The 23,385-nt window shown below is 36.5% G+C and overlaps 1 protein-coding gene across 3 annotated transcripts in view; it reads right to left on the bottom strand.

Moving 5' to 3' along the window:
- The window catches only part of LOC121410764 (CTD small phosphatase-like protein 2), a 48,882-nt gene extending 33,923 nt beyond the window's left edge, over positions 1–14,959 (bottom strand). For all 3 annotated transcript variants that reach the window (XM_041603056.1, XM_041603055.1, XM_041603054.1), the window contains exon 1: positions 14,859–14,959. The gene's annotated coding sequence lies outside the window, so the exon portion shown is untranslated. The remainder of the gene's footprint in view (positions 1–14,858) is intronic.
- Between the last annotated feature and the right edge of the window lie 8,426 nt (positions 14,960–23,385).

Raw genomic sequence — 23,385 nt, forward strand, 5'->3', positions numbered from 1 at the left:
CCATTTGCCATATATAAGGCGTCATGTCCGTTACGCGAATTGTCATGTCCGTTACGCCATTTTTATGAAAATAAGAAATGGTAAGGGAAAATGATTGCTACACATGGTAGGGGGTTTAATTCTAACATAGAATCTGAATCTGCAGTACCTTCAGACAAATTTCCTGTAAGCTATGAAAACTTTAAGTGAAAAACGTAACGGACATGACACTGATAATGGTAAAGAAATCGCACAAATCTGAAGACAGATTTCTGTAAAATTGATGAATGGCATAAAATTTAACAATTATTTTCTGTTGATTTAAACATTAATCAACTATTCAAAAGTTAAAAGAGACCTCTGGGACCTTGTTTGCTTTTAGTAGAGACAGAAAAGATGAATTGTTCAAAAATAGCCACATTTTTTACATTTTGCCATATACTAATTACTATTCTATTTTTTTGATGATTGAAAAAACTACCAAATTATATCAATATTGCGATTTTTCTATTGGAAATTGAGACTTTATAGATTACTTTTTAAGAAAATTTTACTGTTTGAGTGAAATCTGAAACTTCATTTTTTCTCTAAAGTGAACATTTTCCATGGAATTGCCCATGTCAGATGGCTATTTTATGGGAGTACATGTAAAGATGTTAAATTGTGAAATGTGAATTTCAGCAACTTGTGGGGAAGGTTTTACTTTAATTCTTTTTTTTTCTGTCCATACCGTCAAAAGTATGAAAATATTTGTATCGCTTTTAATGGTCATTGGTACAGCATTAAACATTTAATTCAGTTCTAATAATAATAATAATACATCACTTTATAGCACATAATAAATAAAAAGTTTCTCTTTGCGGAATATGAGTGAGCGGAGTGTTACTCTGGAGTTACATGTACCATACTCTTCATTATTGTATATTCAGATGAAAATATTCAGTATAAATTTCTGCATTCTAGTAGCTTAATTTTTAAAATCCATTTGCATTAAAATAAAGAAATAATGATGAATAATCTGGAGCAAAGAGACCAGAGTAGATCAACCATTATGACATGTCTTACAGAGGAAATATTTGACAAGCCTGGACATCATAAAACTTTATACAGAATTTATTTCATGTCTATTGATAGTACCTTGATTCCCTTCATGTCAACTTGTCAAGAAACATAAAGATTAAGACTGTGCTGTTTTGATTTGAGGGAAGTCCAAACAAATACAAGGGCATACATGTATCAGAAATTAGAACTTTCTGAACATCTGGAAGCCAGGCTAAGCCCTAACAGGAAGATGATGTTTCCTGCTTTATGCTCAGACTTGAACATCAAAAGTCACAACTTGATGCAGACAGGTACATGATGCACCCTCATTTAGACAATAAGGAAAATCTGTTTTACTCATTTTCAGAGGTTTTCAGAGAAGACTCAATGTAAAGTCCTACATTAACATACATACATGTATACCAGCCATTCCATGTAACTAGATACATGTACCCTAGGCTTCAAATATCAAGTTAAACCAATCAATGAAGAATATTTTTGTCTAGGTATATGTCAAAAGGTGTAAATCTGATTTTTCACTGCCTTTCACCCACAAATGACCGAGTTTATACACAATCCTACAGAGATGTCAAATTTGCATAAAAAAGAATGTCTTTTTGCAACTGTTTTAATGACACTAATAAAAATGTGTTCTGTTGTCTGTAAAAACATAATTTTTTTTATTCCGTCCAATCTTAAAACGCCTTTGTTTTTTTTTGCACTTTTCAAACCAAGCTTGACAATATTTTAAATTAAAAACACCCTCAAAATGTGTTACGTAACAAAAATACATCTGTAAGCTTAGTTTATTTAAAAAGGCAACTATCTGAAGTTGATAAAAAGTAAGCATATATGCTTTTCACACTGCATTTCCTTAATAACCCTTTACTATCCTTAACCCCATACTATCTTTTTTTCGATTCACTCAGTCTTCCTTAACCCCATACTATCTGCTCAACCGTGGTTAATGCCTTAACCCCGGACTAGCCCTCAGCTCATGAATATACTTGGCGAAATTACGAGAACTTTCGTGGGGATTTTTCCAAGGTCGCAGGTATTTTGGCAATGTGAAAGCAATTTACGGGAACTTATAGCCCAGCGTGTCGTTGGGTGCGGGCGCCGTGTGTAACTGCTGGGCTAATGATTTTTTAATCTCGCGCCTTGCCTGCTTATCAGACCATACTGCGCATGCTCGTAACCTCAGGAACTTATCCCGAATGGTATGTTTCGGGGCGGTGTGAATGCAGGAATAATTAATGGGTATTTTTTAGCCTAAAAAATTTCTCGTAATTTAACAGGGATTCTTATGATCGAGGCAGTTTGAAACCACCTAGTGTCATGTAATGCAAGTCACAACAAAGAAATTGAGATATCTCCTTGACAATAATACCTTAGAGTAAATTATCAATTATCATGAAGCTTCATTTCAGTCTCCTCTTCCTTGTATGATTCGTACCATTAAAAATCATTAGTTTCAATTCATTCAAATAATTATGAGTATAATTTATAATATTGTGAAGATTGATGAAAGGATAGAATAGTCCATAATGACAAAAGGTTTCACTATACATGTAGATCTAAACAATACATTACCACTCTTCATGCCCATTGTTGTCTATACATGTACATCACACTTCATATTCTCTCCCACAATATGAAATTAAGGTAAATATCCCTTTTTTACTAGTATTCTAGAAGTACACTGAATGTATTTTTCATGCATACTGTATGTGCCATCCCTGATACCATTAAAGGTTCGTGGGTCTAGATGTACATTATGTATCTATAACTTTTTCCCGACTCATACAAAACAGCATGCAAAATAAGATAGAATGACAAAATCAAGAAATATTTAAATCTGACCAGTGAATCCCCAAGCACAGTGAAGAAATTGAGATTCCACAACAATTATGTTCAAATGTACTTTTTATTCACACTACTGCTTGGCTCGGATGATCATGTTACACCAAAGGTGCAATTAGCATGCATGACATAATGAAGAAATTATGACTATCCTACATGTAATACTAGGGGACAGTGTTTTTAGCTCACTGCTCAAAATTGGTAGGGTCAAATAAACACTGTTGTCATTACCTTCTTAATATTAGTTTACTGGAAACTAGTTTTATGTAGGTCTAAGCGATCTTCTAAACCGGTTCATAAACCACCCCGTGACGTATATTTCGTATAAGGACATAATCACCCCCCCCCCCTGACAACTACCCCTGGAAAATTATTATTTCTACATATGAAGGTGTCTTTTTTACATTATATTTGCCCAATTTTTTCCTGAAATTAAACCCAAAATAAATAAAAATCAGATCAGTTGGAATCAGAGATATTCAGCATTTGTGATTATTTGTAATCAAGTCTTTTCATGAATGTTCAATTGTTGATATTGTTCAATGAAAATTTAAACTTTCTACTGCTTTACATTTACAAAATGATATAATTGGAATTATAAGAAGGTGGCCTTATTTAACCCACTCTCCTCTACATGTACATGTATACAAGCAGGCTGTTTGAAAACTATTGTATTTCAAATTCTGGAGAATGCACAAATTATACTACAGTACCAGTAATAACTAATGACCAATGATATTGTCTCTTTACAAGCTGTCATTTGTACTGTAGGCCTACACAAGGTTCGTAGAATAACTGCCTGTGAATGAAAATCTCAGGAATTCCACATCTTTTTTTGTCTCCAGGGTCCTGTCTTACAAAGAGTTGTGATTGATCAAATCAACCACAACTATGGAAAGCCAGCAATGTCAACATTTATACATGTAATACATGTTTGTTTAAAACATTTTCTCAATATGATGTATATTGAAATTTCATACATCCATCTTTTTCTTGAAAATTCAGTGTGCTTCTCATGTTTACAAAGGACATTGTGCAAATTTCCTGTCAAAAAATTAATGGATTTCCACATACATGTATAGTTGAGGTTGATCGGATCAGTCGTAACTCTTTGTAAGACGGGGGGGGGGGCTGATCTCAGAACAGAAACCCACATAAAAAACAAACATGTGTAACTCACTCTGTACAATGTACATGTCGATTTGACAGTTTGTACTAATTACATACATGTTTATCCTAGGCCTACATTTATCTTTCTCTCTTTAACTGTGCATGTAGATCATGAAAAGTTTCCGGCACAATGTCAAAGCAAACAACTCCATGCAGGTGTGTACCTTTTGACAATTTCTCTCAGTCTATGAGGCTAAAGTCCATGTCAAGAACAATGCTGAATGACTCTTATTTACTTGCATATAAATTTGTACCATGACCTTGATGTTTTACAACACAGATACAAGCATGTACATGGAGCCGGTACGCAATCATATTCTGACGGGGCAGCAAATTACATTGTAGGCCTATGCCTGTAATGTGTAATACAAGTAGGGCCTACATGTATGTCCGGTATCTGGTGATCCCAGTTCAAATATTTTAATACAATATTCAATATAAGGCATCGACCTTTGTTATCAGTAGGCACAGTGATTTTCCGCGATCACGAAAATGGCCTTTAGAAACGGAAAGTGGCATTTCAAATGGAAAATCACGGAAAACATATTTTTCCTCAAAATACACAGAACAGCAACACATAAATTACTCCAAAATCTCAACAAAATACGAATATTAAAACCTCACAAAACATGATCTCACTTCACCACAATCACGACAAAATCCACACATCGTGACTGCCTTCACACTGACTCGATCGTACTCCTCGCCCCGGTCCTTCCCGGCCGCTCTGGCGGGGTACGGTCGACCGGCCGTATCGAAATCATTCACAAGCAGATCGTGTTTTGCTGCCCTCTACGTTTGAAAATGTACAGCACGATCTTGAAATCCAAAATGGCGGATAGATTGAAATCGTTGACTGCTCGAAACGATGTCCAAAACCCACCAAAATCATCTATAAAAGTTAATTCAGCAGTGAAATAATGCTAAAAATGTGAAAAATGAAAGGATGTGTGTCAATGTGTGTCAAAAATGTGAAAGGTGAAAGGATGTGTGTCAATATGTTTTGTACCCGCATAGATCCGATTAGAGCGGATTCTACTGCGTTGTTGGTACAGTGACAGATACAAATTTTGACCAGCGCGAGAGTTAACTTGTGTTATATTGCTACTGAATGGGTAAACAGAATCATTACATTTTTTATGTACCGTACAGTGTACACAAAGTCTATGGGGAAACAGAATTTCCGTTTTCTGACATGCCGAAACGGAATTTGATATTTTCTGGAACGGAAAAGGCAATTTTTTTAAACGGAAAATCACTGTCCCTATGTCAGGTCCCTCTTATACATGTATAACCTACAGATGTATGTTAGTTCTACAATTGCTTATTTGCATATGTGTAATACATGTAGGGCCTACTCCTTTCTATAATTCTTCCAATTTGGTCTGCACAAAAAAAAGTTCAGCCAAACAGTAGGATTTGCTTTAGGTATTAATTCACAGGAGATAAAAGCTAATAAAGCGAGGACCCTTTCTAAAAAATATACCAGTACATGAGTGTACATAAAAATGAACAGAAACAAGTTACATGTCCATATCAACATTGCCAACTGCCAAGAGACAAGAGCTGTGTTGTAAAAGTATTTGAATTTCTTGGGCAGCTTCCAGATACATGACACAAGCTGTTCTTTCATTACCATTAACACATGTTCAAAGATCATTCACTCCACACTACAACAAAATTGATTTGGACGTGAATACCTTGTTTTTATTTGAAGACCGTCAGAATAGAGAAGGGTCAGGAAATCAAAGTGAAAAGATGATATTTAAAAAAATGCCGAGCAGACATGTCAATGTAGCACCAACAGTATAATTTTTAATGATTGAATTAAGTTGGCAATGTTGATAAGTTCAGTGTAACTTGTTTCTGTTCATTAGAGCTACTTGTACACAATTGTAAAAATCCTGAAAGTAGGATCTACAGTATAATGTACAATACATGCATGTCTACATGTATTGTAGTACACATCTTCTAAAAGGTATTAAAATGTATATGTACTGTTTTCTTCAGCAATTGGTGTTTATCATACAGTGTAGCTTTATCGTTCAATTGGAAGCAACATCATTACATGTATTTGGATGTCTTCACAGGAAGGATGGATGAATCATCAATTATTAGACAGTAATGTCATAAAAGAGTATAATTTGAGCATGATTTTCATTCTGAGCACGCAATCTTCAAAATGTACACTGGAATTCAAGATTTATAGCAATACAATATTACAATATTACAAATACATACTGTGCTCTCTTTATGGCAGTATGAATCTCATTGCACCCACAAAACAAGAAGTGGTCAGCATAGGAATGGGCAGAGTGTAAGGTTAGTGTGAGGATAGACTCCAAATCTGTATTTACATGTACATGTACATCCTCTTCCCAATGATAATACACCACCAACCAAGCCAGCGTCAATGTGCAACATACAAGAACACGTTCACCCCCCCCCCCCTGTTTGTCTCTATCTCCTTGCATCTAATTCTAAGCACACACCATAATACAACTGAGCGCAACCCACCGTCACTGTAAATGAGCATATGGGCAAAACACATAAGAGCATTGAGTGAAATGTGATAGGGCAAGAAATTTGTCCATGCATAATTTATGTTGCACACAGTCAGCTGGCCAACTGCCAAACATGACAGCAGGATGGTCCAATGCTGTGAAGTGTACATGACTGAGGTACGAACAAGTGTAAGGTGAAAATGGACATTGGTCTCGTAAATGAATGGTCACTTAATGACAAGTCTGACCAGACTGGAGGTCGGGTTAAGAAGAGGCAAAACCAGAATTGCCTTTTGCAATGTCAAGGTCTCTTTCAGATTATGAATTCATATTCCCTGCAAAAATAGTTGAGAAATGATGGCTTAGATACACATGTTGCCAATGTACATTTACTGTATGCAAATGTAATTTCTTGATTGATTTTACCCAAATATTAACATTTTCTCATCTGATTTTTCCTGATCAGTATCAAATAGAAAAGAGTACACCCCTTTTAACACACATATTTCAGGGAAGCTCTTCACTCAAAGATTTCTTTACCTCAAACAATCAAATAGGTAGAGAAGAGGTGACAGGATATCACTTTCTATTACTGTACCATGAAATATCTTGCTTCTATATAGGAAGCTGCATCCAAATTCATCTTCCATGAGGGGTGTACATGTACATGTACTGTTTGAAGGATAGTGTACACATGGGGCAGAAATTCAGATATAGGGCCTATCACATAAATGAAAGTTTTAAATAGGGCTTTGTTCCATGATTGATGAATGTACTGTACCAAATGGGTGTTCAATTAAAAAGCAACATTGTGTACACACCAAAGACAGATAGCATGCAGGGTTTGATTATCATGGTGCATTTGCATCATCTTATCCGTTCATTCATTACGACATTTTAGATTGGGCTTGGCTGCTTAAATTGTTTTTCTAAAAAGGCCAATTAATTGCAAAACTTTCTGATTATGGAATGAACACATACAGTAGTTAGTAGTTCTTTAAGGTTTAAAGGGGAAGTTCACCCTGAAGAAAACTTTGTTGTAAAAATAGCAGAAAAAATAGTAAAAAAATATTGGTGAAGGTTTGAGGAAAATCCGTTAAAGAGTAGGAAAGTTATTAGAGTTCAAAGTTTTGGATTTGTGACGCCATAAACGAGCAGCTGCCCCATGTGTTATGTAATATGAAATGCATGAATTTCAAATTTTGTATGGTTTCTGATGGCTTAATTTTGTTTTCTATTCATGGTCGGGTGTAAAATGATTTGTCTATTGATATACAAAAGGTACAGTGAAAACCATTTTCAATTTTCTGAGAAAATGACATTTCATTGATTTTTTACCATTCGCTATGTAGGAATGTTGCTCGCATATGACGTCACAAATCAAATAATTGAAGTTCTAATAACTTTTTAATTATTTGATGATTTTTTCTCAAACCTTCACCAATATTTTTTACTATTTTTTCTGCTATTTTTACAACAAAGTTTTCTTCAGAGTGAACTTAAAAAAGCTTCAATTTACATGTACACTATCCATTCTCACTTTCTGAAGAGAAAGTTTACAAAATAATATAAAATCAGAATATTTTTTTTCTACATGCAGCCTACATGTATGATGGCTGCAACATTATTTTAGCAGTGCATGTATTCATGAGCATTCATTTTCATACACAAACCTCAGCATAAGATTGTTACAAATTGAAGATCTTTTGAATTTTGAGACCTGTGGATACACTTTCAAAACCTTTATTTTTCAAAGGTCAGGTCCACCCCAACAGTAAGTGGATAAGAGTAAAAAGAGAAAAAAGAGAAAAAAATCTACAACTACAAGCACATCACTGACAATGTCATCCAAATCATATGCTAAACAAATGAAACACCTCTGGCAGTCTCACCTGTATTATGCAATTTAATAATTCATAGCAGCAGTGCTGACTTGGAAAACGACTAAAAGATGAGTAATTACATTTAAAAAAAACACCATTCACATGATAATAACTATTTTCATCCAAAATTTAAAAATCTGACTCATAATAGTACAAAAATATTGAATTTCAGGCATTTCCTTTGACAGCATAAAAAAGTAGCCATCTTCAAATCCAGGAATCTTGTGTAAAGCAAGGCTCCACACTAACCTTTTTTTCTTGGTGGCCCGATATCGGCCCACAAAAATCATCAATTGGTGGCCTGCAATGCAAATTTGGTGGCCCTAAAACATTAGAAATTATCACAATTTATCAAAACTTTTGTAGCCCGAGCCACCAAGTGTACGCTTTTACAGAATTTTGGTGGCCTGACTCTCATTTTTGGTTGCCCTGGACCACTGCTAATGCCGAGCCCTGTGTAAACTAAATGGGTGCGCAGCCATGGGGCACCACTTTTTCGTTCAATTGAAAAATGTCTGGCCGAGGGTCAAGAAAATCATGTTTCTCTCATATTTTATGAAAATTTTGGTACACTTACTCAAAAGAATATTATTAACATTATCATCTGAAATTTTTGGAGAAAAAAAAAATCATTTTAAGTTGATAAATGCAGACATTTTAAGATAAATTGATAGGTGAGCAAACATGCCCCCCCCCCCACCTCATACATGTACATAAAGATGCCTGGTAAGTTTTTCATCAATTGCATGTAAATGTACATGTAGGTCTAAACTTAATTTTTAAAAAATTAGTGAATCAACAGTCCAATTTCTATGGACTCACCCTAATGGTTCGTGTAATGTAACATACACGAACCATCAAGTGAGGTATAGTGAGTGATTGATTGCCGACCGGCCTTGTATTACCGAACGCATGCATCATACATGTCAGAAATAATTTCATACACTCAAAATTTTGCAACATTTTTCTAAAGGGAACTTGAATGGAAAGAACATTTGGAACGCCTATGGCAGTCTTGCCTGCGTTGCAGCAGAGCTGCCTTTGAAAACACCTCATGAATAATTATTCACAGAAGAAAACACTAATGACAATAAAATATTGTCCATTGACCCAAAATGACCTTTGACCACGATCACCTAAGACATGTGCAAAACAATTATTCATACTTGATTACCCTTATGTCAATGTTTCATAAGCTATATCCACAAACTTTTGTTATGATGCCAATTCAATACATACTCCCAACATGTTCCTGTTCCTGAAATGTGCACAGGGTATTCAGGGATACATTGCTGCTCTTATGTCCAAGTTTCATGAACTAGATCCATAAACTTTTAAAGTTACATGTATGACAATTCTACAAATACCACCAACATTATCAAAGTTTGTTGACTCTAAATGACCTTTGACCTTAGTCATGTGACCTGAAACTCGCACAGGATGTTCAAGGATACTTGCTCTTATATGTCCATGTTTCATAAACTAGATCCATAAAATTTCAAAGTTATGATGACAATTCCTCCAATACCCCAAAATAGGCTTAAGTTTATTGACCGTGACCTTTGACCTTGGTCATATGACCTGAAATTCACACATGATAGGGATACATGGTTGCTCTAATGTCCAAGTTACATCATGGACCTACTAAAACTGGACATTCAACGAATCCCCTCCTTTGGGCCCGAGACCGTCGCCACTAATCCTTTAACAGAGCGCTGGCAGCTGACGCCCATCAAGCCGATCGTGAAAGAAGCTGCCACTGATGGATTGTGCGCTGCTCGTACAGATTGCGATGTTGTTCATTCACTTTTGAAAGCGGTACACGCAGCAGCGTACATTAAGAGTGCTAGGAAAACTATCGCAGAAACAAGATACCATTTTTTCAGCATTTTTTACATCCTTAATATTATGTAACGTGCCATATTTTGAAAGAGATCCTTTTTTCATGTTATGTTCATGCATGGTATCCACTCTTTAATGGAAGTGCCCCCCCCCCTCCCCAGGCCTTACGTTAGACCTGGATTAGATAGTCTTACTTAACTGTTGACCACAAGCTTCAGTATCTGTATTTTAGTTGTTCCGCTGAACTACTGCGTTGGCTCCACTCACCAATACATATAATGAAGAGTTGTTGGCCCATACATACAAACAACGTATTAGCAGAAACGTTAGATCTAACATGCGACGGAAAACAGATTTTCAGATATTTTTTTTACATAAAATATCACATGAAAAAAGAAATTACATCCAAATTTTCAAAAAAATATACAAAATTCAGAAATATCGTACTTTAGACCGCAGTTACCGCTAATTCCTTTCAAATGATGATCAAACATAGTCATCTTTGATCCTTTCATTGGTCAACATAAGTTGCCATCTTGGATGACGTCATCCTGACAGACGTATTTACCAGTCGCGATATATCCCGATTTGTGACGCTGCTTTGCGCTTGTAGATGTGAGTGCATTCGGAACTTGTCGCTCTCATTTATTGGCCATTTATTGGAATCGAAAATTCTAATCAGAAAGCCTTGATAAAATTAAAAGCACAACTCGTTGAACGTAGAGGGCAGCAACACACGGCTGCCATTTTTTTCCTCTCTGGCGGAAAAATTCAAAAAATAATAAATCATCAGTAACGTATATTTTCTACATTTTCTTGCAATAGTATAAAAAGAAAGATTAGAGTCTAACAAAAATAGTTGGCCTTATTTATCAAGATAAGTCATTTATTTAAAATTAAAAAAAGAATAATAAGACAAAACCGGTCGTCCGAATTGGTGGACCTGCATGGGGAGCATTTCATCAATATTTTCATCCGACAAGTTGTCAGATCTGATATTTTTCCATGATTTTGATTGGCTGAGGGGCACTGTTCCTATGGTAACTGTCGGAAAAACGTCCGACAAGTCCTTTCATGAAATGCCCCCAGGGCCCAGATTACACATTGCAGCCTGCAGGCTCGCACTAACACTACCGTCGGTGAATGGGGATGATAGTAAAATGTCAGAAATTGTAAAATCCCAAGAAACAACGATTATTCCTGTCTAATTTAACTGTTACTATTACTATTAGTACCGAATGACAGTGTTACTTTTACGGCAATCCTGTATTTTAGGGGTCTAAATTATTTTAGGTTGCTAACTTCAGTTCAGGCAACAGCTCCACAACCGCTGTTAACGGTAGTTCAGTAGTGCGTACGTACGTGCCCGGTATGACAGGCTGTTTATTATATCTTCATTCTATAACCCCCCCCCGCCATGACAAGTAACGCTGATTACCGTTGGTTCGATATACCATTATACTCTTCATCCTTCACCCATAAGTGCTCAGGTATACCCCCTATTATGCCCCAAATAATAAAACCCCCTAAAAACCAAGGCCTGCTGCATGGCATTATCTTCATTGCATACCCCCCCCGGCCCGGCCATGACTAGTCCCGGGTCACGTGACACCCCGACGGCTTTAGGTATACCGTTATTCTATACCACCCCCCCTGGCCCCTATATATCGCATGATTACATCTACTACATAGGCGTGTAGCTGTATACTAGTCCTATAATACTGGCACGTACGTACGCACTACTGAACTACCGTTAACAACGGTCTTGGAGCTGTTGCCTGAAGTTAGCAACCTAAAATAATTAAGACCCCTAAAATACAGGATTGCCACTGTTACACTGATAAATCGGAGTTTACTTTTCAACATTTTCTGATTGCTGGACTCATGGAGGGGATGGCGCAGAGCCAGGGCTTGTCATCGCCAGGGGTTGTCATCGTCTCGAACACCAATTTGTAATTGCTGAAAAGTCTACCAATCCGTCATTATAATGTCTTTTGAATTGTCTTAACTTTTCTCTTAACTTTTCTTGTAAGTCAGCAAGATAACAGCGCGCTAAAATTCTCTTAAATTGGTATTCTGAAAATTGTCTTATCTCTGTAAGGACGTCCTCTTTTTTATCTCTTACACGCCCAATATTCTGTCATCAACCAATTATTAAGCTTGTTATATGCTTAGGCCAACCAATAGGAGCATCTCTTCTTAAAAATAATGAAGCGCATTGTTGATATGAGGCGTAATTTCCTTGTGCCCCCGACGCTTATGCTTGTGCGCTTCTTTGCTAAAAATACACGTGGCTCTTCTCAAAGATATATTTTCTCTGAAAAGATTCGTCTCGAACACCAATTTGTAATTGCTGAAAAGTCTACCAATCCGTCATTATAATGTCTTTTGAATGTCTCCTTTTGTAAAACAATATGTTCTTGCGGGATGCAGCAAGAAATAATTATTGCAGACGGGCAAATATCGCATGCAACAATAAGTTACAATAGCCCCCCACCTCTTGTAAATTTTATTGTATTTTCCAAGGAAGTTAAGAGAACGTAAAGATAAGAGAATTTTCGGAATACCTTGTAACTCGATATTTTATCTTGCGCACAGACATATTAATATGCGCCAATTATACATTTACGCATTATCATATCTCTGACATCATACACGCTCAGTGAAAGTTACAAGAAAAGTTAAGACAATTTTCGGAATACGGATTTTATTAAAACTCTAAGGAAACAAGAATATTTCTCTTAAACAGGTATTATTTAACATTGTGAGCAGCCGATTTAAAAAATTCTCAAACCAAGATGAAACATGTGTACAAGTGCATGTATCAGAACTAATAAACCCTGAAAACAACCATTATTGAGAATGAAAAGCTAAAACTAAGGGACAAACCCCGATTTTGTAAATAGGCGTCTTATAGACACCTAAATAGTACACATAAGTGTATGGGATGAAATTAAGATGGTGTTTCCGGTCACTTTAGAAGTCAATTTTTCAAGCACTAAATAATCATTTTCGAACGCAATTTGTTCTGGGCTTCATTTTTGGAACATATCACAGACATAGTCTTGAGGACGCAATGATGATGATTTTTTTTTAGATGTCATATATACTTCATCATTGACGTCTTGACACTCTCTCCATAGACTCTTCAGCGAACGACCAAAACAAAGATGGATTCCCCCAAAAAATCCATCTTTTTAAACCGAAATCAAGAAAATTCATTTACTTTTATTAATTCTTACACCTTCCTACGCCTAATGCGTAGGAAGGTTTTAAATATTACTATTAAAAATGTAAAAAAATGAAGATTTCTTACCTAACTGATGCCGCGTAGACCCCTCGTTCCACATGTAAACAACGGAAATACAATAGCGTCGACCCTTGAACCGCTTATGTATGACGTACTTCCGGAAAGCAATGCCGGCTTAACGAACAATTTAGAGATAAAAAATCTTATTTAACAAATATCAAAATTTATTTTGTGATCATAAATAATTCATATTAATATATATAAATTATTTATGATCACAAAATAAATTTTAATATTTGTTAAATAAGATTTTTATCTCTAAATTGTTCGTTAAGCCGGCATTGCTTTCCGGAAGTACGTCATACATAAGCGGTTCAAGGGTCGACGCTATTGTATTTCCGTTGTTTACATGTGGAACGAGGGGTCTACGCGGCATCAGTTAGGTAAGAAATCTTCATTTTTTTACATTTTTGAAAGTAATATTTAAAACCTTCCTACGCATTAGGCGTAGGAAGGTGTAAGAATTAATAAAAGTAAATGAATTTTCTTGATTTCGGTTTAAAAAGATGGATTTTTGGGGGAATCCATCTTTGTTTTGGTCGTTCGCTGAAGAGTCTATGGGGAGAGTGTCAAGACGTCAATGATGAAGTATATATGACATCTAAAAAAAAATCATCATCATTGCGTCCTCAAGACTATCACAGACACAGGTGACAAGTGTGACCTTCTACTTTTTCTAGCTCAGATTTTTTAAAAGTCAAACCAATGTTAACCAATCACTTAGTGTAAGACAATTTTCAGAATACGGCCCCTGAAGTGCAGAACCCAGTCCCAGACCAGCGTACATTGTAGGCTGTAGCTAATCCCTGACATGAGACCTATTTATCAGTCTAACGACCTAAGACCTAAGACCTGCATGCAAATACAGGTCATCACTGTCTGCAGCTCCAGCAATACTAGGCCTACTACTATTTCATCGGAACCCGCGCATAGTGCAATCAGCCACTAAAAAAACTTGTCATACGGTCATAAACAGCTGCAGACTTTATGCACTCACTACCTACACACAACACACACACCCCATAACACACGCACCGCACACAGCGCAGCATGTGTTACCTAGCGCGTACACTCTCCGCTGCACTTAACGACCCGCCGAAACTGAACTTTCATGTATAAATAAAGCAAATGTTCTGTTTTTCACCCAAAGACATTTAAAGCTAATTATGTCACATATTACTTATATCCCACGCACACACTTCAATGTTTGTCAAATTAACAACTATCAGTCACAAATCCATAATTTACTTGATAATTATCACTCACCAGACTACATTCCAGACTACACAGCGTTCCCGCGACTAAAATATATTACAACTTGAACTGAAATGCCCCGGATGTTCTTTGCGATCGCACACACGTACTACGTACGAGCGCGAGCAAGCGCATAATATAGCGAGCTGAGGTGAAATCCCGGGGTGAAGTTATTGGCGCAGCGCGTGATTCTAAATTGGACTTTTTTTTATAACAAAAAGGATAATACTCAAGCTTAATTTTCTTTCACCTAATTTACAAATCAAACACGAAATCAACACTAACAAATAATGGGTCATTTTTAAATGAAACTATGACAGTCAAGGGTTGTCAGGTGGATAAGAATATTATATACACGTAGAACTTTTTACATTGAGAATCTGCAACTTATAGAATAGTCTTCCTGAGCGCGGCTTGTCATGCTTGAGTCGGAGTAGAGTCTAAGGATATATTACAATTTAAAAATAGGATTGATTTTTGGTGGCGTAATGCAGAATTTAAATTTGATGGCCCGGACCGCGCCAATTCTGTAGACGTCATGCACTGTATACGGGACTGTTTATCACCAGGATCTGCATGCAGGGGGGGGGGATTCGAAGAACCTGCGTCCAGAACTGGGTGTATGTGTTAAAGGGTGCCCCTTTGCCTTCTCATAGGTGCCTGTTCGTCATAACAAATAAGTTATCCCATGGACCTGCAGGGGCGGATCTAGCCTTCGCCAATAGGGCCGGGGGGGGGCCGGAAGAAAATTTTCAGCCATATTTTCCCTGACTCGGCCGCTCGAAGATGATTTATTTGTTTATTTCTTTGAAGGGGGTAGTCCTATAAGTCACTTCAATAGATATGTAATATCATAATCCTGAATTTATAAAGCGAGCGCGACTGAAGCGCGAACAATTTTTTTTTAATTGTATGTATTTTTCCTAAAAATTGAACATTCTGAAAAAAAGATGTGCCCGAATAATTACTACGAACGCGAAGCGCGAGCAGAAATTTTTGATACACGTTTTGAACTCGGATCGAAAAGCAGACCTACCTTTTGAAAGACTGCTTGCAGTTAGCCATGGAGACGTTACATATTTCAACAATCAAAATAATGCGAGCGCTAAGCGAGAGCTAAAATGTTTTGACATTTCTACATGAAGAATGGAAAATTTTAGTCAACTTTTGTAATCATGAACAGGATAGCTATATAACTAAACAATTGATGCGAGCGCGAAGCGCGAGCGAAAAATTCTAGTTTTAGACCAAGAACGGGACACTCGATCTATTCATGTTTTGTAAATCATGAAAAGGATGAATAAGATCGAGGGGAGTTTCCTACATTAATAATGTGAGCGCAAAGCGCGAGCAGAAAATGTTTGTATACGCTTTGAACTGCACTTAGCCATGAAGACGTTACTAATGTGATAATGTGAGCGCCAAAGCGCGAGCGGAAAAAATTCAAGATTTAGACCCAGAGGGACACTCTGTCCATGTTTTGTAAATCATGAAAGGGATATGAGAATAAAGGGGATTTTCCTACATTAATAATTCGAGTACAATTAAAGGGCGAGCAGAAAATTTTGATATTGTGATCTGAAACTGGATAACTGAATGATCATGCACGCGAGTAGCCGCGTATATACGTGTTTCAGATTTAGACCTAGAATCTATAGCCATTCTAAATACATCTTTTATCATGAAAATAAAAGCGAGCGCGAAGCGCGAGCTAAAATATTTAATATTCCGATCTGAAAAAGGGGGTAAATTTCAGCTTTTTATTTCAAACACTTTGTAGGAAAATTGTAAAGTGGATATAAATCTCACTTGATAAAGAGCTGAGTATTATTTAATTATTACTTTGAGTTTGAGACATAGGACCCTGACCTATCCTAAGGACATGTTATTATATGAATATGGTGACTATATATCTTTCTATTCATCTTGTTAAGCGCGAGATTAAACAAAAGGGACAATTTGATTAATAAATTGATTTCTTATTTATCAATGCATAATGAGGGCGCGGAATCTGATGATATTATGGCCTGAACACTGTACATTTCAAGCACTTTTTTTTATTATGAATAGGATGCATCAGTAATAAGTTGATATTATATTTTAACCATTAATGCGAGCGTAAATCGCGAGCCGAAATTTTTGATAAACTGTCATGAAAAGGGGATTTTAAGTAGTTTGTTATATAATCAATATTGAGACATATATAACCCGCCAATCAAAATGCAAGCATGGCAGCGCTAGCTGATACGTTTTGACAATCAGATCTGAAAAGGGATATTTTGAAAACTTTATGGAATACATGAATATAATAGGTACCTGATAAATTAAAATTCGCGAGCGCACAGCGCGAGCGGAAAATGTTAATATTCAGACCATAAAACTGGCATTTTTATACAGAGCACTTTTTAAAAATCAATTTGTAAATCATAAAAAATTATGAAAGTTCGATTTCCGAGGAGAAATATGTTTTGTTTATTGACTTCCAAACTTGCTATTTAAGCTCCATTTTTGAACAAGATATGTGAAAATTTTATATAGTGACATGCATTTTTTTCAAGTCTTCCTCTCATCTTATTTCATTCACTCGTCTTCCTCCTCTTCTTTTTTCTCTTTTCTTTTCCTTCCTTTTTTTCTTTCTTTCCCTTTTTTCTTCTTTTTTTGCTCTGCCAATAAGGGGGGGGGCGGGCGGGCCCCTCGATCGGGCCCCCACCTGGATCCGCCTATGTTAATTCCATAGCACTTTCCTTTTCATTGCTATATAGGCATCAAGTATTACACACAATACAACTATAGTACTCTATTGAACACCATGCATCTGGATTGATCTCTCCGAACCATCGATGCCACATTCTCCCCTCCCCTCTCCCTCTCTATCATTCTTTCTATCTCCATTTATTTCCCTCTCTTATAACATTAATGCTTCAAACTGCACACCTCATTTTTTTAAAATACAAATTAGCTACTAATTAATTACTTTTCTTGCATTTTCCAAACGTGACAATCATCGTGTGTTGAAATCCCCTTTTTGGCTTATCAAATTTCTTGACACCAAAACGACCTTCCTTAATAATGAAACCTTGTTTTGCTTGTCAAATTTATATCGGCGGATCCATGCAGGGGCCCGGACTCCCTACTGCATGGCGGAGAAAAAATGAGGGGGCGCTTAAAAAAACGAAAAAGAACGGAGAAGAGAGGAGGGAAAAAAGAGGATGAAGAAGACTGAATATAATCAGGTGAGGGGACAACGGGGGACAACTTGGAAAATGAAATAAAAAAACTTTTATGTCACTACAGAAACTATTCGCTAGCTCTTCGCGTTTGCTTTGCATGTGTGAGATTCTTTCTCAATAGGCCGATATAAACCTTTTATGTCACTATATAAACTATTCGCTAGCTCTTCGCGTTTGCTTTGCATGGAGCTTAAAATATAAAGTTTTGAAGTCAATATACAAAACATATTTCAGCTCTGACATCGAGCTTTTTTTTTAACCTCAAATTAAGGATATTTCGTACCCGAAATAATTTGACAAGCAAAAAAATAGGGGGGTTGCAACCACAAATTAAGGATATTTCGCACCAGAAAAAATATGACAAGCAAAAAAAAATAAGGTCTTCAATTTTAAAAGAGGGGCACACCTTGGGGTCAATGGCATTTTTTCATTACAAATTTCAATTTTTATTCTCAATCTCACAGGGGCCCCCTTTGCCCCCCCCCCTGGTTCCTCGCCTGTCAGGAACTAATATCAACAAATTTCAAGCTGTCATTAGGCTTATTAAACTAATAAAGACAAAAATAGCATTTTCATGAATTCCTAATAATCAAATTGTCCTTTCTTCAGAGTGGAATATCTCGCGCTTAGGAAGATGAATAGAAAAAGTCATCATTTTCATATGATGTGATAATGTCTTAATGTCCGAGTCCTAGGTCAAATTAAAATATAAGCTTGCGCTTCACGCTCACGTCATTTATTAAGAGCAATCCATAATACCCACTTCACGATTTTCCCACACAGTGCTTGAATTAGTGCTTAAATTGAACCTTTTCACATAGGAATATCAAATATTTTCAGCTAGCGCTTCGCGATCATATTATTGATTTTCATGATAAAAATATATCTAGAATGCCCAGATACTATGTATAAATCTTAAACACACGTACGCATTGGGATATCCAGCTTGTTCTTTATTTAAGACTAAAAATTTCTGCTCGCGCTTCTGGCTCACAATATTGATTGAGGGTACCCAAATACCCATTCTTTTCGTGATTTACAAAACATGAATAGAGTGACTCGTTTTTATGAGGTCTAAATCTCATTTTTTTTCACGCTCAAGCATCGCACTCGCATAGTTTGGTTATATGTCTATGCCCATGATTACAAAATATGCTTAGAATTTCATTTTTTTAGGTTGGAATGTCAAAAATGTTATTTATTTATTTGATTATTGAATATGTATCGCTTTATGGCTAATACAAACATTCCTCATAGGTCCCTTTTCGATCAGTTATATATGGATTTAGTTTTGGATAACAAACATTGCCCAGAATGTTCGATTTTCAGGACAAGATACATGAAATTTCCAAATAAAATTAGCTCGCGCTTCGCACTCACACTATTTAAATATGGCTTATGAGATTACTATGTTTTATAAGAATAAAGCAAAGAAGTGACTTTTACGACGAAACAAACAAAACTCATCTTTGATTGGCTGATCGGGGAAAATATGGGTGAATTTTTTTTTCGCCTCCCCCTTATTGGCGAAAGCTGGATCCGCCCATGAATTTAATCCTACTTCAGCACCCCGTTAAAAAAATAGAATGTAAATGAGTTCTGAACAATGACAAGCCGCCATGCACTAACAATGACAATTCCACTAACCCGTCTCTTTGGTCTAGCACCGGCGTTCAAAGCTGGGGGCCCGGGTTTGATTCCCGGCTGAGGCATATGTATGATGTAGGCCTATATATCAGGGGCGTCGATCCATTTTTCAGATTGGGGGGGCAAAATCCTGAATCAATTTTCCAAAGAAAGGCGCTCGATCACACAAACACACACATATGCCTATATATATGTGTACATATATATATGTATATACATATACACACACACACACACACACATATATATATATATATATATATATATATATATATATATATATATATCACCAGCAGATTAATGCGAGCGCGAAGCGCGAGCTGAAAATTTTGATATTTCGATCTGAATTTTTTTTTTAAATTTATGGACGTTTTTTAATAAAGAACAAGATATATATATCCAACAAAAAATTATTGCAAATCGAAGTGGGAGTTCTTTTGAGGTTTAGAACTGAAAACGGGACCATATTCACCTATTTAATCATGGAAAGTATGGGTTTTTGTTACAAAAATGATGCGAGCGCGAAGCGCGAGCTGAAATTTTTTTTGATATTCCAATCTGAAAAGTGGACATTTTGAGCACGATTTTAGACGAAGAACGAGTTGTGTATCTCAATCTCACTTGCTGATTTCTGTGTAACATTACAATCTTATTTTATTTTTAGCAAATGCGGAATTATTGGGGGGGGCAAAATGATAGGTTTGTCCCCCCAATATTTTCATTGGTGGGGCGATCGCCCCCCCTGCCCCCCCATAATCGACGCCTCTGCTATATATAAACCCCTTAAAAATGTTTAGAAATCTGAGTTTGGCCATTAATTTCTCCCAACTCCCCATTTTACACAATACATCTTTTGATATCATTCAAAAGATCATTTAATTATCTTTACAATGCGGGTTAAAATGGTACCATGCTTGTTATGATCAGGGCCATCACGAAAAGAGTAGGATTTACAAGTGTTGGATGAAGTCTGAATTGAAAAGCTGCAAAACGAGCAGAAATAGTCATAAAGGGCATGGGCGGAAATCCCAGGGGGGACAGGGGGATGTGTCCCCCCTACTCAAAATAGTAGGGGGAACAATATCAAATGTTCCCTCTACTATTTTTGGTCTTTTATGATGGCAAGAAATACATCATTCAAAATCGAAATATGTATTTTTGGACGAGATTACCTTACTTTATAACTTTTTTTTTGCTTGTCTAATTTTCCAACCCCAATTGTCCCCCGTACCTTTTGGGAGAGATTTCCGCCCCTGATGATGGATCAATAAAGAACATGATTCTTTTGTCTGTGTCAATAGAAATGAAAATGCACTCAAACAAAGCCCCTGCTTCTTCATTTTTATGTTTTTGTTGTGGTATAATGTAGTGATGGTTCTGTGAGATAACGTGAATGGAGTCGCGATTTGAAATACCCATGCATGTTTGTTATGTGTTTGCTTATTCCGTGTTAATGTTGATATTCAGGTACATGAAAACAAACTTATGAACAAACCGCTCATCACCACGTAAAAAAGAACAGTGCAGACTTTCAATATTGCGTCAGTTTGCAAATTTTGAATGTTGACCTTGTCCTAAATGTCAAGGCATGTATACTGCACCTCCATGTGAACCATAATCATAATCATGTAGGATATCATCTTAAAGAAAATTAAATGATCTATTCATTGGTATCAATCACAATATTTACTAAAAAAGAGGAGGGATTTTCGATCAAAGTCAGATTTCCAAATTTTTTTAGGAGTTTATATTCCTCTTACGTTGCTCCGCACCAGCGCTCAATCCATTACAAGAAAATCCCTTCGTTTCGCTTATTGCTAAAACTATCATATAATAAGTCCAGTTATTGTATGATACCAATATGTTCAGAACTTTGATCATAAACCAATAAAAAATCAAAGGTATAGTTAGGACAGCATAATTTTATCACACGTTTTAAATTCTATATTCCAAGGATTTGAAATAAATCAGATCGACTGCGAATGGTGACCAGCCGATATTAGATTTAGATTTAAACAAGTCTACCCCAACAAAAGTTGATTTGAATAAAAAGAGAAAAATCCAACAAACAGGCGCTAAAAAATTTCATCAACTTCGGATGTAAAATAAACTAGAAATATGACATTTTAAAGTTTCGCTTAATTTCACAAAACAGTTATGCACATCCCGGTCGGTATGCTAATGGGGAAACTGATGACATCACTCACTCACTACTACTTTTGTGTTATTATAGAATATGAAATATTCTAATTTGCTCCTCATTGTCCTGTGAAACAAAGTTTTATTTCTCCCTGAACATGTTGAATTACCATTGCTTAACTTTTTATGGTTCAGTCAAGTTGGTCCTTAATGACATATCTGCAAAATAGATTGTATAATTCGAACAATGAAAAACAAAAGATAATTATAGTGATTTTTTTTAAACAAGTGCACACGTAGTTACCAAGAATGCATATAGCATTTCCATTTATTTGAAAGCGAGATAAAAGAGCAGTGCAGATTAAATGCCTTGCTCACATATGCATAGGCATAGGTGCCGCGGCCGGGGATCGAACCCAGGACTTTCCAGGCATAGCCAGGCGCCTTAGACCACTCGGCCACGGCACCTCCACTGCTAGTATATAAGGGACATCATCGATTATCTCTGTACATATAAAACTATTTCGTGCATTGTGGAGGAGCCGTGGTGTATAGTGGTTATGACTCTCGCCTTGTAAACAGAGGGTCGTGTTCGAATCCCACCGCAGTCCGGGCGTCCTTTGGCAAGGCGTTAATCCACACTTTGCCACTCTCGACCCAGGTGCTAAATGGGTACCCGGTTGGATGTAAAAGTCATTGTAGCTTGTCCAGTACTGTGTGCGCCTCACAGGCGACTGACTGGAATACTCCCCAGGGAGTGGAGGATGTGCACACATTGTGTGCGGGAATGACTGATTGAATCCGATGACCGGGGTAATAATATATCTGTAAAGCGCTTAGACATGTCGTTCCGATGGATTAAGCGCTATATAAAAGCGGATTATTATTTATTATTATTATTTAATTGTGCATATAAAACTATATTTTGTGAAAAATAAGCGAAACTTTGAAATGTCATCACTTTCTTATTTTGCATCCGATTTTGATGAGATTTTTAGCATTATACTTGTCTGATTTTTCTCTGTTGATTCAAATCAACATTTTTCTGAGGTGGACTTGACTTTTAAATATACATGTAAATCATCAATATTTGAATTTAAATCTTTTTATATTTATATTCCTCAAGATTTTAAAATAAATTCAATATTCGGCTGTGCACTATTCACAGCTGATCTGAATTTATTTAAATTCCTTGAAATTTAGAGTCTACAATCTATATAAACATTTAAAGGACAAGTCTACCTCACCAGAAAGTTGCAGGGGCTGCGGAACGAACGATTTTCAAAGTGGGGGCCCCGGTCGGGGGGCTGACCATGTAAAAAATCATAATCATATGTTCATTTTTACTTTTTTGTACACGGTTTTGGAAAAAGTGGGCCCCCGCCCCCCCCCCCCCCGCTTCCGTGGCCCCTGAGTTGATTTGATTAAAAGGAGAAAAAAATCCAATAAACATATAACGCTGAAAATTTCATCAAGATCGGTGTTTCCGTGCATGGCTCGCGCGATCGCTATAGCTCCTAGCT

The sequence above is a fragment of the Lytechinus variegatus genome, chromosome 3, assembly GCF_018143015.1.
Source record: "Lytechinus variegatus isolate NC3 chromosome 3, Lvar_3.0, whole genome shotgun sequence".
NCBI classification, from domain to species: Eukaryota; Metazoa; Echinodermata; class Echinoidea; order Temnopleuroida; family Toxopneustidae; genus Lytechinus; species Lytechinus variegatus.